A 19,836-nucleotide genomic window follows, 5' to 3' on the forward strand; every position below is an offset into this window, starting at 1 on the left:
AGCTGCAGATGAAGAACTATATCAACAGAAAAAGCATTAAAAATCACAACGAGCATGCTTTATTAACAGTTCTCAGTTAACCCAGAATTCAGAAGAGCTGTCTCAACCAGACTCAGAGCAAGTTGAAGGAGTTGATATCCCTTACCACCACATGAAAAATTTTCCTTGAAGTCCTAAGTAGATAACTAGGGCAAGGAAAATAAAAATAATGTATGAAGATTGACTGAAAAGAAATAAAATATCTACATTTGTTTACAATGTATTAAACAGAGATACAGAAGTCAATTGGCAGAAATCCCGGTGATGAAATTGGAAAAACAAGGAGAAAGAAAATAAATAAAAATAGAAGCTGGAGAAATGGCTCAGTGTTTAAGAGGACTTGATGCTCTTCCAGAGAACTTACATTCAGTTCCCAGCACCCACATGGCAGCTCACAACCATCTATACCTCAAATTGAAGGAGATCAATGTTCTCTTATAGTCTCTGAATGTTCCAGGCACACACTTGGTATGTAGACATTTATTTAGGCAAACCATCCTGAACACAGAGTGAATAATAAATAAATTGGCATTGCATAAATTTGGCAAGGCCATACTAACATAAAATGAGACAACACTGTACGAGGAAGAATATGTAAATAATTATTATATGAAACAGTCAATAGTACTCGTTGATAAGGATTCTATGTCTTTTATATGCCACTATATAAATTATGTTCTCTTTTCTCTTATGGGCCTCCTTCCCCAAACCCAAGTGATGAAGGAAGCATTACATGAAGTTGTCAACTGAAAGTCATTCTGTAAAATGACAGGCAGCAGCCCTAATGACTGTCCATACCTAAAAACCAGGGAAGTATGAGGAAGTCTTGAAGCAGAGAGGGGTTCCATAATGTGCCTCCTGATGCTGCTGTCTTCTCCACTGGCCTTTGAATGGTAAAGGATATGGGAAAGTAGGAAATCTTAATAAGGTGCTGGCTACTGCTTGTAATAATGTATCAATATCAACCCATTTTTGTGAGTAATGTAACATGCTAAGATAAAGTTTTAAAAACAGGAGACAATGGGTGTGAAATATTGTCTTTCAGTACTATCTTCACAGTAATTTAACAAATCTATAACAGTTGTAGATTTTATCAATCTTTTTATCTATCATCTTTCTAGTGTTCTATGGATCCATTAACAGAGATGAATGTGAGTGAGCAACAAGATGAATGCATAAGGCAATACTAGGGAATAGAGATGGATACATTAAGAGAAGTGTGCAGATACATTTTAATGCAAAAGCATGCCACAAGAATAGAGAAAGTTTGTTAAGTTTATAGTGGAAATGCTGGAAAACTTCTTGACAAAATACATGTCTGGTGGTGCAGGGAGGAGCAACTTCTCTAAGTGTTTTTAAATCCCCGTTTTTGAGGCATAGGCTTCGTTTCTTAAGGGAATAGAATGGTTTCTGAGTTGGAATCAGATAGGCAACCCAAGCAGAGAGCTGCAGTAGAAGGAGAGCTCTACCTTCATGTGTTTGAAACAGGAAAGACTGGGCTCCATATGGTTCCAGCTAAATGTGACAGTCTCCAAGGTTTAAAAAGAAGCAGTAGTCACAGAAGAGATTGGGTACAGATGAAAAAACACTAGTGATTTTTTTTTTCAAATATCATAAAAAAAAAGGCAGGAGACTTGGAATAATCAAAGATGATGTCCTGATTTCTTAGGCAACTAAATTCAAGTCAATTTTGTTACTCTTCTTGCTCTCATTTGTGATGACTATATCTAATCTGTGTGGATCATTATAACCATTTTACCATAAGGTTTATGAGTGTGATGGGGTTGATAATGGGAGTAGGTGGTGGACTGTGTTTATTTCTGGATTCCCAGAACACATCATTTCTCTGTTTCATAGCACCGAGGAGATTTGAAAGTAAACTGCCTCAGATGTAGAATTTTCCCCAAAAGAAAGTCAACTACCATCAGGGCAATGTGTCCTAAGTGAGAGGAGAGACATTTGGAAACATGCCTGCATTTCATTTTGCAAGAGGCTTTACAAAACAAATATTACACATCCTTATTTATAAAGAAAACAATTCTAGAAGTGGATAAACAAAATGCACAGAAATGAAATTGTTAAATGTTATAAAATTTTGATATGAGTAGGTTTTCTTAGCTCTGCACTGGGATCTTTCATAAAATATCACATTAATTTTCTGAAATAAAATTACTTTTATTATAAGATCACTGAATTCAAAGGAAAGGAATTGTTCCATAGTAATAAAAAAAGATTTTTGGGTGCGGTTTTGTGTTTTTGTAAGGAAAGTTGAATCAGAACTATGAATGCAGTTTTCTTCCCTTCTCTTTAAAGATAGTTTCTTAAGGCTGCTCCTGCAAAGTGCTGGAGTCATTTCTAGCTGAGTGGTTCTTGGCGGAAAGAAGGGAAGAGCTTTCAGATGACACCCTTCAAGAGGTGCTGAATAAATCAGCCAGCCCGAATGATCCCATTATCTGGTCATGGATCCCTGGCTCTGAGGGATTTGGCTAAAGGTAAATTTACAAATGCATCAGCATGGGTGGGGGAATGTTCTAAAAGTCAATGCCCAATCCCAGTAGAAGATGATGGGATGTGTGCAGTGACATGGGACAGATTGCAGGCCTCTGTGGTTCAAATTTATCTCTTCATATATGACTCTCCATGCTCTGATATAAAGGTGACAACAAAATGTCACAAACAAGGTAGGGGCAAAAAGTCCCAGCAGTATAATGCAGACTATGTGATATTCAGTGGGCTGGAAGTATATCAGCTCAAGTCATCTGGCCCTTCTGGGAAGACAGAGTATCACACCATTAATTATTGAGGTCTAAGGGATAGATTGCTGGTATCTTGATAAACCTTGATTAAATAATTTTAAAGAGATTTATTTATTTATTTATTTATTTATTTATTTATCTGTCTATTTATTTAGTCTGTGTGTGTGAGTGTGTGTGTGTGTGTGTGTGTGTGTGTGTGTGTGTGTGTGAGAGTGCATGTGGTGTGTGTAATGTGAGTGCCAGAAGAAGGCTTTGGATCTCTTAGAATTGGAGTTAGTGAGAGTTGTAAACTGACTTCATGGTAGAAACCAAACCCAGGTCCTCTGCTAGTGCACTAAGTGCTGTTAATCACTGAGCCATATCTATAGGCCCCTATTTATCTTTCCATTTAAAAATACAAATATAACTGGACACAAGGAAGCAGCATAAGCACAGTCAAGTGTCTCATAGGAAACAGACATTTTTTATATACTATTACATGATAGCATGGGCATAGATTTGGAAATATTAATAATAATTAGTTTTCTACTAGATAAACATACCTCTCCATGTTAGTAAATTATTAATTATGAGCATCATCCACTAATCTGAAAAAGGGGATCTGTTCTAACTGCAATGAAAGCTTGAAGTAACTTAAATTACTCTAAGACTCAATTTTTATTCCTTAGCGTAGTAAGGCCATAAATAGGAATGGTTATCAGGTTTAATTATAAATCCCAGAACGAATCCAATTAACCTGACATAGCTTGGGTTCACACTATTTAGCTGTAACTCCAGTTCAGAGTCCTATAGATTCCATGGCATTGGCACAAACATGTTCATAAACCCAAGTAAACATAAACACAAAGATCAAAGAATAAGTCTTTCTTGTTTAATGATGGGGAAAAAAGCAGTATGGCCATGGACGTAGGTAGACTGATTATAGATCATCACCTCTCCCTCAGCCACTTCAAATCCAATCCTCCAGTGGCATTCCCAGCTCTGTAGCAGATGACCCATCCCAGGCTCACCTTGCTCCATAACGCAATCTTGTGGACTCCACAGACATTCATCACAACCTGTCTCCCCCAACTCTGCTTTATCTCAGCTCCCAGCTCCTTCAGGTATTCCCTGTGAACCTGCAGGCCACAACTCTAAGGAAGAAGGTATCCTCTCCTCCAAATCTAATCCCCAAGTCTCACCCACATCTCTGTAGCAGACCACCTGCCATGCCCTCCTCCCCAGCCCTGTTTCCAGTGGACCACACAGACCTCTTCCAACCTTCTTCTTCACTCATCTTGTTATCCCACTCCCTATCTCCAGCAGATATTTCCTGAGAACCCGCCAGCCAAACCTTTGAGAGAAGCAAGTAGGTCAGTGAGGAGGCAGGTAGGCAAACTTCATTTCATCACTCTTCATGGTCTCCACTATATTCAGTGCCTTAGTCTCATCCCCAGCTCAGTAGCAGACTACTTATTATTGCCTCTCCTCATTCTTTGCCATTTCCGGGGAACAAAGTAGATCCCAGTGGACCACTCTGCTTTCATCCCTCCTGTATACCCACCAACCCCCATCCTAGATGATTCCATTTCCTAAATGCCAGTACCCAATACTTATACATTTTACCCAGAACCCCCAGTGGCCACACCTTTCAGGATCCCAGAAGCAACCCATAGCCACCACACTCTTCTAGGAGCAAGGACAAGACCAGATATAAGAACCTAGAATAGCCAGGCAGTGGTGTCGCATGCCTTTAATCCCAGCACTCGGTAGCCAGCACTCAAGAGGTAGAGACAGGTGGATCTCTGTGAGTTTGAGGCCTACAGAGTGAGTGAGACCCAGGACAGGCACCAAAACTACAGAAAAACCATATCTCGAAAAACAAAAACAAACAAACAAACAAAAAAGAACCTAGAATACAAATTTGCCCAAATCCAGATGCCTAGATAGCAGCAAAATCACAGTCAACAACAACCAGGACAATGTCTCCACTAGAAAGTTGAGTATGTGGAATGAAGTGAAGTTGAACACTCGATTGGCCAAGGTTTAGGTTAGTTGTAACTCTAGTTCAATGGCGGAGCATCCTTCTTTGTGAGCATTTTGGATTTATTTTACTGTATGTGTAGCTTTTAGAAAGTTAACATGGGTCCTGATTTTTTTTTATTGTTCTAAAAAAAATTTAAATCATTCTAGCACATCCAATTTCTCGTTTAGTGTATGTGCCAATTTGAAAGACCTTACTGTAATGATAATGGTTTCTTTTTATAGTGTTATTTTTTTTTTTTTTTTGCAAAATAACCAAAACTCCTTTTGTGTGTGTGTGGTAGTAGGAATTGAGCCCAAGGTTTAATTTATAGTATGCTAGCAAAACATGTATCTAACATTTCCGATTTTAATGAATAGTTTAATAAAAGATAAAGATGTCAACATGAAAATTTATAACATTCAGGTTTTCTCCTTAGTAAATATTTTTTTTATTAGGAAATAAGAACAGCAGTGGAGGCTCAGATTACACTGGGAGATGGTGAAGGCTAATAACATTCATCTCTGAGATTGGATTTCTTCTATCTTCTGAAATGTTTGACATTAGTTGTGACCTCTGTAAATCAACTTTCTTCTTTGTAAAACAGATTTGACTGTAGCAACTAAGCTGAGGGACAAATTTGATACTACATATAAAGTATCTAAAATAGTTCCTAGTTCAATGTACTCAATAGACTTTCGATGTATCACTAGCCCCAATAGAAACAAGCAACAATTATTGTAATTTAATCACATTAACCTAGTATGATGGATTTCTACCCTTGCTAATATGTAGTATATATTTAAATTTCTAACTCTAAAACTAAGGTTGAATAATTATTTTTATTTGAGTTTATTGGTATAATCTGAATAAGACTACATTAACTATATTCTTTAGTCTATAGTTGATCATGGCGTTGTGAACATGTATATTTTTATTTATCTTTTTCCTTAGAGTCTAATCTTCCTTGAAATAAATCAATGGCAAATAGCATGTAAAACTGAAAATGATTTATTTGAAATTGTTACTCATTGACTGATTGACACGGGGTCTTGCACTATAGACCAGACTGGCCTAATACTCAAGCTTATAGACATCCTCAAACCTGGACCTCCTGAGTGATGGGAAGCACTGATGCTATTTGCAACATTTTTATATTCACACAAGAGCTAAACATGTAGAGAAATCCTGGTTATTTTGGCCTGCTTCTCTTGTTTGCTGCTGCTGCTGCAGTTCAGGGCTGTGAGCACAGGTCTGGCACAGCTGTGCCAATGTTCCTCCACTGAGTTATAGTCCCAACCTCCATAGGGCTATTGTTAAACTCTAAAATAACCAGATGTGAACTGCCAACAGTATACATAAACTAAGAACCACTTGTCATATAGTTGAAGATATGACAGTTTTCCCTTGAATCTTCTTTATCTATTTCAGAATATAATTCATGAGCTTTTTGTTTCTTTTATTAGAAGTAGATAATTAGAAAACATTAGATGTGCCTATTAGGATGGGTTGAAATTTATTCTAGATTCTCTCATGCATTTATGTTTAAAAAGAATTCATATGTATTCTCTGTAATTGATTTAAAACATACACACACACACACACACACATACCTAAAACTTGGAAAATTAGCCTACTATATTGATATTAGCTGTGTGTATAAAACCTTTTACATACAAATACCAGATGCAGTGTTTTTCTAAGGACCTTAGAGTAATTTGTTATCTGTCTTTTCATTTAACATTAGATTAAATTCTATAAATGAGACTATATGCAAATAAAATTGATTAATACAATGTTTGTTGTTTTTGTTTTTACAAATTACATGAAAAAGGATATTTTGTGATGTTGTAATTTCCTGGCTTTACTAAACAGCAGCACCAAAATAGTCCCTCAGTCTCATTTGTACAGATTCTGTGTGATACTTCAAAATACTTCTGTGTAGTATTTAAGTGAATCTATACTCCATAATTTGTTCTAATGATATAATTCATATATCTGATTGTTCTTTGTCAAAAACATGCAATTCAGACAGGGCACCACAAATACACCAAAAAGTAGAGAGAGATTGTGAAAGAACTGTTTCATCTTATCAGTAAATACCTAAATTGAAAATATACCTCATATAATTTTTATAAAATATTCCTTTGATCCACCCTGATGCCTAAATCCTTGTTGGTACTTGTAGAATGGTATATCAGAGGATATAATTTTCCTTTTCAATGTTTTATTTGTTGTATTTTCTGTGTATGAATGATTCTGCCTACCTGAATATATACGCATCTTACGTGTGCCTGATGCACACAAAGGTCAGAAGAGAGCAGCAGATCCCCTCAAATGGAGCTACAGATGGTTAGGGTGTTAGCCACCACAAGATGCTAGAAGTTGAACCCATGTCCTCTGCAAGAGTAACAAGTCCTCTACACCACCAAGCCATTTTTAGCCCCAAGGTATCATTTTGTTGATCAAGTGAAAATATACTAGTGGCTAGTGCTTTTTCAAATAGCTCTAGTCTTGAAATCTTAGCAGCACCAAGGCTTCCAATCTCTGTCCGTTCTAAAGTAGTGGACAGCTTTCTGCCCTAGCAAAATGGCAATATAACACAGTCTTTTGTTCTGAGGTTTTAAATTTATTTCCTTGTACTTATTTTTCATTTCTCTGTCACACACTTCTATTCCCTTATGTGACTTGTCTATTCATGTAATGCACCTATTTTTCTTGATTTCCTGTCATTTTGGGGATGTGTCATACACTCTTGAAAACTTCAAGTTATTAATCATTTGGAGCTTTAAATTTTTCAAATATCATGTCTCAACTTGTCACTTTTCTGTTATGTTTGTTGATGTTTTCCTTTTTTTGAATATAAATCCTAATTCAATGGAGGCCAATCTATCAATTACTTTTCCTTATGTACTTTTACATTATTTTCTTTTACTTTTGAGATTATAATATATATCTGAATCACCATGTAATTTTCTTTTCAGGGAACTGTTGTCCAAGTTTGGTCTCACATTTTATTACTTCATTTATGATTTAAAATTTTGTATTTGAATATAAGGAGTTTTATTTGTTCCCTTATTTTTTAAGTGATGAATGATCACAATTTATCCATCCCCTCTTTGGCAATTTGCCATGTGAGTTTTGATTTCCTTTATCTACTAAATTTTTACACATGTAAAGATACATTTCTGGATATCAAATGTCCTTTCTTTTTCATTAAAGCAAAAGTAACTATTTTTAGTAACATAAAATACTTTAAATATAGTAGATTTATTCCATGTTTACTAAAATTTTCCGAGGTCTTTGTGAGACTTTTGTTTCCATATATATTTTTATAAAGTGTTGCCATTAGCATTAGACTTGAAAAATTATTATTTTTGTCCTGATGAATTATTGATTAATTTTATATTAGGCAGTTTTAGATAGTATACAATATTTTTATTCATTTTATTCTTTGTTCATTTTTTCATTTTTCTAGTTATTTCAGTCTCACTTGTTTCTTGACTCTACTTATCACAACTTATCTGTTCTGCATTTCTTATGTAGTTTACCTTACATATTTAAATGTATGAATCATATTCTAATAATCATAATAAATTCAAATATTTTATTAATCCATAAATTACAATTCACATTATAATTGTTCACCATCTAGCTGTATAATTTTGAAAGAGACATTGTATGTGTATCTACATTAAAGTTCTTCTTTATATAATATATTAATAAGACATCTAAGAATTTTCATAGACTGCAATTAAAATATATTCATAGTCAACATGTGTTAAAATCTCACAGGCACCTGGTAATAATTATGTTAATAACATTCTTAACCTGAACTGCCATTGAATATCATGTACTATCAGGCTAAGTGTTCTTTCTCTCCATGAATGTCCACAAGGATATTACACAAAGAAATCTCTTTTATGGTCACTTCAGCAACATTATCATTTCTGAATACTGTAAATGAGACATATTAATTTTTGCAGTGATATATATACTTATAATAGTGATTAATATTTTTAGAGTAGTTGTTTCTTTTTCTTTTCACAAGATGATCATGTACTCATTACGTAGCCCACATTGGCCTTGGATTTCTTTTTTTTTTTTTTCCTTGCCTATGTCTCAAGAACATTGGGATGACAAACTTGTGCAACCATACCTTCATTTTGAATTTTGTATGCTGGATTTTTGGTAAGTGCCTTTTGGAAAAATTTGGTATGAATTTGTAAATACCCCATTTGTTTGATGTAAATATTCCTACTATATTACAGGTGATTAAACTTTGTTCCATCAGTTTAATTAATAAGCCCAATTTCACATAGTTTGATCTGAGAATTAAAGTTTGTTTTGCCTAAATCCAAAGCTCCTGTGTTTAAGCACTATGCAGAACTATTACACAAGATTAAGGAAGAACACTTCCTTCCTTCTATAATTATTTTGGAATAAAAGGGCACTCATATAAAGTGTTCAACAATTGATATTAAAGAAGATGTGTTCAGAGTTCATAGGCAGCAGAACATTATGAAAAACATTTCTATTTGACAGAATAGTTTCCTTGCATCACTTCTCTGTTTATGAGTCCTAGCCTGCTGCCTCAATAATCTTCCAAGGAAAGGGGGTGAGGTGAGCAGTCTGTAGAATGAAATTTGTTCATGGAGAGGCATTCTAAGGTGTTGTCAGTGAGTCTGCTTGAGTTGAAGAACTAACTATGTGAGTGCAAATTTAATGCTAGCACGTTGGGACTCATTTTGGAACCACGGTTTTGTCAGGCAAACATATGCAGCCTCAGGGAGAATGAATGTACTTTAGTAAGAACTTTTTAGAGTCATAGTTTGAAACTTTCACGCGTCTAAAAGTATCTTATGACTTTCTCCTGTACACACTGACAGCAGATATAATTCATTCATGCTCTCTGCAGCACTTACTCATGATTTGTGGTACATTTGGTCATAAACTTCTGACATACTTTTTATTAGATTTAATATAAATTACTCACTAAATATTACACACAGATGCAAAATGGTGAACATATATTGTTCCAGATGCTTATTTACCCTTCCTGCTTCCAGTTCTGGTTTTCTGTATATTGTTTTCTTTTACAGACTGAGAATAACTTAGTCAACTAATGTGAGATCATCCCTTGTGACTACCTATCTTAAAGATGATGACTAAGTCAGATTAGGAGCAAAATAACAGAAAATTGCAAAAGTAGAAAGAAAATCAGCTTTTGTCATCAGATAACTTAAGTTTTAAATTTGACTCAGCCAGCAAGTAAATGCCATAAGAAATAATTGTTACTTCTCCCTTTACAGTTTACTCCTTCCCACCCCTCCCACACAAGTGTAACAGAGATGCCAATTGACCAAATATGCACTTTAATATGTCACAAAAAGTATGTTATTAGATCCAACCTACTATGCCTGAGAGTCCTGTCAGTTCTTAAGCAGTATTTCTGTATTCTGATTACGACAGACTCTTAGGTCCTAGCTCTTACTTTTGGTTTTGTGTCATCTAGCTTCTATTTTATCTCTTGGAATTCAACCACACCTGCCACTTCTCTAATTTTGTCTATAAAATATCCAAAAGTGTTCAAGAGAAACCCTGTCTTGAAAAACAAACAAACAAAAAATACTGTTCAAATCACATACAAGTTTAACATTTTTTGAAGGGGGCAGAACTTTCCAAAACATACATCCCAAGAAAATCACATGAAAGTTAGACATTTTTGTTCTTCGTCATCTTTAGAAACACAATGCAACAGCTATCAGTTGGTCTGGTCTGTTCTTTACACTTCAGCTTCTCTTCCTACCTTCACTTTCTTTCCTTCAATTTCTTCAATTGAAGATCTCTATTATTTATCTCCCTGTATTTACTCACCACAGTATGGAATATTTCTAAAATAATAACCCATTTATTCAAGAAATTATTAGGCATACAGTGAGTGGTTCTTCACACTGCATTCCTAGGAGGGTTTAAGGACATTGAAGACAATGTCCTTTGTGCTTTTGGTATTTTCTTCAAGCATGTGTCCATACACATGTATTTACTTTCTTGTACACACCCTTACTTTATTTAGCACTATGATACAATACTAGGAAAAAGAAGCTAAGGGAAAAAAAAAGATTTACTCAGCCTTATGGTTTGAGGGGACAGAATCATTTATAGAAAGATGTTGTAGCTTGCAAGATTGAGGACTACGGCGCCAAAGACATGAGGTGTCCAATTGGCTGTCAGAAGGCAAACTGCTCCTGTGTAATGGAGTCAGGCTTTAGTCCATAAGACTCATCCCTATGGCCCTAAATCTATAATAAAGGGCCATTGTGATAAGGGCTCTACAAACTCTTGAAACAGCAACCAGATGAAAATCAAGTGTGTAAACAAGTAGTTTGGGTGAGATATTTTACACTTAAATGATAAACATCAACACTGGTAAGAACTAGTTCCTGTACTATCACTTACATTTTCTTTTTCATTCTTTATTATTATTATTATTATTATTATTATTATTATTATTATAATATTTGTGTTTTAATTTGAGTCCTCCCCACTCCCACCCCCACCTTCCCCCCATCCCTTCCCCTCCATTCCCACCTCCTCTAGGGCCAAGACTCCCCTGGGGATTCATTTCAACCTGGTGGATTCAGTGCAGGCAGGTCCAGTCCCCTCCTTCCAGGCTGAGCAAAGTGTCCCTGTGTAAGCCCCAGGTTCCACATATAGTGTTGTAACTAAAATTACCTTAAATTTGTATCCATATAATATATTCCCCTAAATGAAAACAAATATCCATAGCCCACCAAATAACCAAAGACCACCAACCCCATCTCTTGGGAATGTGTGCTTAGTATTCTCCAAACTGTTTTCTGCTGTCTCTGGACACAGTATCTTTAGGGCCCCAGAGTTAAAATTTCAGATAGTGGCCAAGTCCTGGGAAGACCAGCAGTAATCTTTGCTGATAAATATCACCTGTCAAGATTTAGGAGGTCTCAACTGATCAAACCTGATCCATATTAACCCTGAATGAATTCACAGCCTCTCATCTCCTGTGGGAACAAAACTCCAAAGCATTTTTTACTTCCATTTCACTTTTTTTTTTTTTTTTTTTTTTTACTTTTTACTCAGATTTTCTATTTCCAGCATTTCCTCCATTTGTGTCTTATAGTCCCTCCTCTTTCTCAACAATTGGACACCTGGAGCTCCACCTGGGGCCTAGCTGAGGATCTCTGCATCCACTTCCATCAGTTATTGGATGAGAGTTCCAGCACGACAGTTAGGGTGTTTGGCCATCTGATCACCAGACTAGGTCAGATCAGGCTTTCTCTCGACCATTGCCAGCAGTCTACAGAGGATGTATCATTGTGGATTTCAAGGAATGCTCAATCATACCACAAGGGCATTTGCTCAGCTATGTTCATATCAGCATTGTTTGTAATAGCCAGAACCTGGAAACAACCTAAATGCCCTTCAACTGAAGAATGGATAATGAAAATATGGTACATATACACAATGGAGTACTACTCAGCAGAGAAAAACAATGACATCATGAGGTTTGCAGGCAAATGGATGGATCTAGAAAAAATCATCCTGAGTGAGGTCACCCACTCAGAAGGACAAACGTGGTATGTACTCACTCATAGGAGGATACTAGATGTAAAACAAAGATAACTAGACTGCTACACAACTCCAGAGAGGCTACCTAAAAAACAGGACCCTAGGAAAGACACAGGGATCACCCAATGACAGAGAAATGGATGAGATCTACATGAACAACCTGGACGAGAGTGGGAGTAATGAAGGGCAAGGTTTGAGGGAAAGAAAGCTAAGGGGAGCAAGAGATCCCAGCTGGATCAAGAACAGAAAGGGAGAACAAAGAATAAGAGACCATGATAAATGATGACCACATGAGAACAGGAATAGGCAGAGTGCTGGGGAGGTCCCCAGAAATCCACAATGATACATCCTCTTTTTCATTCTTATGAGAGGACCTAAGATTCTTCAAAGTTAAGAGCAGTAATGTTAGCTCCATGATATCAAGGGTATTCTAGATATATAGATCACCTGTACTGAAAAGTTGACTTCCAAACAATATTTTCTGCACCTCCCAAGACAAAACCACGTAGTCTGATCTATTGTCTATTAATATTCAATTATATTACCAGTACATTTCCCAAATTATCTTCCCCACACCTACATACAACAGTTAGCATTAACATTATTGAGTATCTCGAACTTTTACTCTACCTATCCAAACACTGTGTTATTTAAAAGTATGGGGTTTTAAAGTTAGGGGGAAAACATTGTTTCTAGAACATTATTATGAATCAAGTGTAGGACTAATACAAATTGGGCATGTAATCCATCTACTTATCAGTTCATTAATATGTAGGATAGAGCTAATGATACTCATTGATCATGTGTATTTGCAAGAATGTGAGGAAAAGATGACACATGGAATGCTTTTAGCAATACTCCTAACACAGCAAAATCTCACTAAATGAAAGCTACTATTTTTATAAATATGCAATAAGTACTTTGCATACTCATTTTCATACTAAGGAGGTATGAGTTTTATTTTAGTTTTATCAGGCAGGGAAAGTGAAAAAGTCTGCCTATGCAACAAATGTGTGTTTCTGCATTCAAATCATCAAATGAAATAAACAACCTCAACTTAATACGTTAATAGAGAAATTTCATATGCAAAACATCAGAAGACTATTGTTTCTATCCCCTTTGATGGAATTTAAAATCCTATACAATGTATTTGAAGCAAACAAAAGAATACAAAATAATTTTGTCAATTATTATGATGACCAGCAATGTTTAATATCCAAATCATAGGATACATAGAAGATGCATTACTGAGGACTCTAATGAATGTTGCTGGATCCACACCAACTTAGGTATTTGAATTTCACTTTCAACAGTACCAAGTGCACACTGGTACATACATATTGTTTTCTTTCTGTCTTTAATTGAGTTTATTGCAACTATCTACATGTATTTAATGTAGTCTGGTTACTCTCTGTCCACTCTTCTTATCTCCCTCTCACTTCATTCAACCCAAACGCCTCCATACCTATCCCTTTCTCAAATTTCATGACTTTTGCTTTATGACTCCTTTTTGTTTCACTGGGTCTATTTGTGCTATCATTAATATGGGGCTACCTGTGGGAGCCTAGTAGGGTCACCAATAAATATACAACCAAAGGCAATGACACTCCTTTCTCTAAATGCATCAGTGGGGAATACTTCAGTATAATAGGGACACTCTTCTGGCCCCTCCTTCATCCTTGCCTGCCTGATCATGGGACCCATTCTTGTGCAGACCCAGTATAGTCACCCACAGCTCTTGAGAGTTCATGATTTCAATAGCTGTGTATTGCCCCAAAGATGGTATTTTGCAGCACCTGCCCCTATCTTTTGGTTTATGCATGCTTTCCACCATCTCTTTTGCAATATTCCATTGGCCTTATAGTGGATAGTGGACAAATCTTGTTTATGACTGATCATTCAATTATTATTTATTCTCAGTACATTATCTAGCCCTAAGTTCACCAGAAAGGGACCTTTCTAACTAAGGCAAAATGATCATTGCCTATGGCTATAAACACATATTTAGAAGGAAGTTCTCAACAATGCCAACTTATCTAGGTAATACATTAAGTTCCCCCTGAGGTCGGCAACTCCACTATGGGCTTTTGAGCATATTTACTATACTGGTTGAGGAATGCCTCCTATAGAGTGAGCCTCAAATTCAGAGTATTATTATGCCAATAATAGTCATTCCATTATTGACAAATTGACACATATATGATACTAACCTGCCAATTTAGTGTCATAGTTGATAGGGCTCATAGCTGAGTGAAATGATTGAAACATTTTCTCATCCAGCAACTTGCCTAAAACCTTCTGAATGCTAAAAACCCTAGCTGGCAGTGAGGAATATTCTACTCAATTCCATTTTTATTTTGCTATGTCATACATTTGTGGTATGTGTTATCTCCAGCAACAGGGTTTTATCATGTAGATCTGTTGGGAAACAAAGAATTTATATTGTTTGGTAGCTTGGATCTTCCCTGAGCAACAACTCATAAAGAGGTATCCACCACCTGATACTATGGGTTCTGTTTAATTTATCCATAGCTTCTAGAAGGAATATTTTTTAGCCATGCAATGGTTCTTATTTATAATTGTTTTCCTTAATAAAATAAAATTTATATTTGTATGTTATAACAGTTTTCCACATGGCTTTTCATACCTCTTCATTAATCTCTCCTATACCACAACTACTCATTTCTTATACATTTTCTGCCCCAATATTCCCCCTGTCTACTTTCAAATTAATTACTTTTTATTATGCCTTTTCCCTAAGGTATTGTCTTTTCAGGGGATTCTTTTAGATAGATTTCTGGCTCTGTAGGAACTCTTTTCCTGTCATTATGTCCTCTGTGGTTCTCTTCTTCATTTTAACTTAAGTTTGATTTATTATAACTTGAGAAAGAATGAAGAGGACACACAGGGAAGATGATATAAACCATAGAGGATTATAGAGTAAAATGACAAGCCCTGTGTTCTTGGTTCTTATGTTTAGTAAACCATGTGATATTTATTTATACTAAGATACATTATTTACTGTCCTACTTTCTTCAGTTTCATTGTTCCAAAGACTACCCTATGCTTAGGATAGGTACAAAGAATAAATGTGTTGACATTCATAGAGTTCTTTGAAAATGACCACCATAAGTAGATAATGAAAGACATCTGGTACAAATAGGGTGTACTTGATAGCCTTTATGCCAAACTTCATTTTCCCACTGACAGACTATCTCAAACAATATTGAGCTTTCAATTTTATTTCTTATTCTACATGAAATGTCAACTATTTATTTAAGATTCTTCTAAATCTCATCAATAATATACTATTTTTAATTGGAATTATATTAAACCCATAAATCAATTTGTGAAGAATCAACTTTTTCTTCCTATTAATTACTCCCACAATCTAAGAAGTCACATAGCACATCTCTCAATTTATTAAAATCTTTTTAAAGATCCCTAAGCAAATGTCATATGTCCTTTATGAGCTCCACACACTTCTCATCATTTTAATGCATGCTTTACTTTTGTAGAAAAGTCTCTTATATAAATTCTGAACTGGTTCTTGTGGATGTATAGGGAAACAATTGTTTATCCTGGGGCATATTAATGCCTCATATCTCTTCATTTCATTTGATTAATGTAATTGATTTCCAATTGACTCAGTTGCATCCTTCAAGGGGATTATCATATTATCTACAACTATTGAAATTTAGCTTGTACTCATATCTTTGCAATTTATGTCATTTTCTTTCCTCACTATAAGTTATAATTATATAAATTAGATATAGGCCGTAATTCATATTTATACATATTCCAATATAACTATTTGGCTTTTATTTTCCCCAGTTGGGTACAGTGTAGAATTTTACCACTTGATGTTCCTTGGAAATAGTCATTCTAAGACTACTAAGTAAAAAGAAAAGGAAGGAGATCCCAAATAGAACAAATTGCCCAAAGTCCTCAAAGATAAAGTCAGTGGCAGTGCATTATCCAGTTTTTCTACATTGAAGAATTCTTCATTTAATAACACAAGTTATTCTGTATTAAGATAAAAATATCAGTAATTAATATTTTCCTCTTCAGTTCCCTTTTATCTGTTAATCTTAGTGTTTTGATACACAAATGATGGTTCTAATTAAATGTTTTCAGAAAGAGAGGTAGCACTAGTGGTACTGATCTGTGTTCCAAGAACAAACGTTATGGGTTTTCCAAAGCAGAAAACGGAATGGCCAATGTGTGTGTATGTGTGTGTGTGTGTGTGTGTGTGTGTGTGTGTGTGTGTGTGTGTGTGTGTCTAGAGGGATGTGTGTGTGTGTGTGTGTGTGTGTGTGTGTGTATGTGTCTAGAGGGATGTGTGTGTGTGTATCTGTGTGTATAGGTAGATGTTTGTGTGTGTGTAGGTGTTTATGTGTGTATAGATGCATGCCTATATGTGGCTGTGCAAATACGTAAATGTGCATGTTGTGAACAGGAGACAGTCTTATTTGTTATCAGGAGCCATCTAACTTTCTGTTTGTAAAGGCAGGGTCTCTCTTTAACTTGGAACTTGCCAGCCATATAAATAAAGATGGTGGGCATGTGATCCCTGGGAATCTACCATCCTCTACTTATATAGTGTTGGAATTCAAATTTGTGTCACAATACTAGCCATTTTATTTTTTATCATGGTCTCTGGAGATCAAAATAGGACTTCATGTCTATGAAGCAATACACTTTAGTTACAAAGTCAGCTTTCCAGCTGTGAATTGTTTCTACAATTATTACAATAATAGTCCTGCAGACCCAAAGCTGCAGGGTCTTCATGACACAGGCCAACAACAGGATATCCAAGGGGAACCCCAGTGAGGAACCAGCATGGATAGTGTAGCAGAAACCAGAAGCCTTGAACCAGACCAATGACTCTTTGCAATGAACATGTACAATAAAAGTATATGGAAAAAGGGGTTTACTGCATAACTCACTGGGTCACACTACAGCTTCCATAAAGAGATTTCTTTTCTTTTTTTTTTTTTAAATTTTTTTCTCATAAATTTTATTTTATTTCAGGGAGGGGATTTCAAATGCAGAGGGAGGATATGAAGGGGGAAATGAATGAGATTGAGATGCACGAAGTGAGAGACATAAAGAGTAAATTTAAAGAAGTGAAAACACTTTAAATAAAAAAAAGAAAAGAAAATTGATATAGGGATTTTTTTAATTATTGTCTTAGTTGGAAAATGAAAAGAATTCAAAATTCAAAAGTTGTTATATAGAGAAAAATTAATTTTGTTCCATACTCATTTAAATGAATTTATTATATAGTCTTCCTAGACAGAATACCAAGCTGATTATTTCATAGTATGAAACTTCAAAGACATTTTCTGTGACTCAAAGCAATGAAGAAACCTATAGTTTCTAGGTACATCATCGACCATGTCAGAAGATGTTCCTTAGAAATGTAGTGTGAGTTCTAGTTCATATTGACTTTTGAGAATGTAGGGATGTTTAATTCAAGGACACTATTGTTTAAGAAACCAATGTTCAGTCTTAAAATAAAATGGATCTTGTGATTTAGTTCACTTAGTAGAGTACCTACATAGCATTCCTAAAGCCTTGAGGTAGATTTTCCAGCACCAATTTAACTGGATGTGAAGGCACAAGCATTTATTCACAGCATTCAGGAAGTGGAGACAGAAGAATCAGATGTTTAAGGTCAAGTTATTCTCAGGTAAGTTTGAAGTCTAAAATAGTATACATGAAATGAGAGAGAGAGACAGAGAGAAACAGAGATAGACAGAGACACAGAGACAGAGAGACAGAGAGACAGAGAGAAAGAGATAAAAATTTAAGACAAAATTTTTTTCTCTTAGATTTTATTATATTTTATTTTTTGCACAGGGAGGTTGCAAGGGCAGAGGGTGAATACAAAGGGAATGGGAAATGAATGGGATGGTGATGCATGATGTGAAAGACACAAAGAATCAACAAAAAAGGAGAAAAAATGTTTTATTATCTATTCATGTATATGTGTTTGTCTCAGTCTTTGTGCATGTGTGTGAAGATGTCCATTTAGACCAGAAGAGGATGTCAGAAATCTTGGATCTAGTGTTACAAGCAGTTGTGAAATGCTCAACATGGGTGCTAGAACCTGAACTTTAGAGTCTTCTTCAAGAATGGGCTGTATAGTTAACTGCTAATATACCTCTTCAGTGTCAACATGATGAAGCTTTTAATCATTTTAATTAATTTGTATTTACTCTACAACATGGCATTTCACTAAGACATATTCACATTCTATAAATTTTATCAAAAATTCATAAATAAAAACAAGTGGTGTGCTGAAATTAGCCAGAGCTGGTATATATCTCAGTGAATTATTATGTTGTATATAGCTTCTTAAAGGCATAGAGTCTGGGATCTGGGTAAGTTAAAACAGCATGAAGTCCCAAGGTTGGATCCTCAGAAATTTTCATGTAGGCATGACAAGGCTGTCATTCCAGCCCTGGAAGGAAGAGACATGGGGTTGTCAGAACAATCTGTCTAGTAAGATGAGCCACATTCAAGAGTGCTGGGATATTCTAAGGGACCCTGACCCAATGTACAGGGTGGAAAAATGACCAAGGTGTTTCTGAATATCCAACTTTGCCATCCACATGCATGTTTGCCTACACACATTTGCCCTTATACACACATGTATGCTACATATACATGTGTATCACACACAAAAATATGTAAACAGATAGAATAAAACTACTCAGCCTCTGTAATATGCCTACACAAATGAAAGGGTATAAATCAGCATCTAACACATTGACCTGCACATGTGTTCATTATAAAAATCACACATAGTAGCTTATGGATTCTGCCTAGAAACCTGACAAAAGGCAAATGGATACAGAAACTATAATATAAGGGCTGGAGAGATGGCTCAGTGGTTAAGAGCACTGACTGCTCTTCCCGAGGTCCTGAGTTCAATTCCCAGCAACCACAAGGTGGTTCACAACCATCTGTAATGAGATCTGGTGCCCTCTTCTGGCCTGCAGGGAGACATGCTGGCAGAATACTGTATGCATAATAAATAAATAAGTCTTTAGAAACTATAATATAGAAATACACAAGAGGTATATGTAGCCACAAAGTAGGATAAAATTGTAATAGATCCATAAAAATAGATGGAACTGGAGTTAAGACTCATCATGACAATGTTTCTTGTTTTCTCACAAATATAGAATCTATATTTCAAAGATAAATTGTTAAAATATTCATCCTATGAAAGGATAATTTCATAATAGCATTATCTTGTTCAGATGAAAAGTATGTATTAGTATACAAAGCCAGAGTCCAGGATGAGGCATAGGAAACTTTGTGGCAGATGACTAGATGTCAAAGACTCATGAGCACAGTACATGTTTTGCCATGCATGATATAGTGCTTCATTTTGTATATATCTAGCTATCTTTCTAA

Source organism: Onychomys torridus, chromosome 5 (genome assembly GCF_903995425.1).
Source record: "Onychomys torridus chromosome 5, mOncTor1.1, whole genome shotgun sequence".
Lineage (NCBI taxonomy): Eukaryota > Metazoa > Chordata > Mammalia > Rodentia > Cricetidae > Onychomys > Onychomys torridus.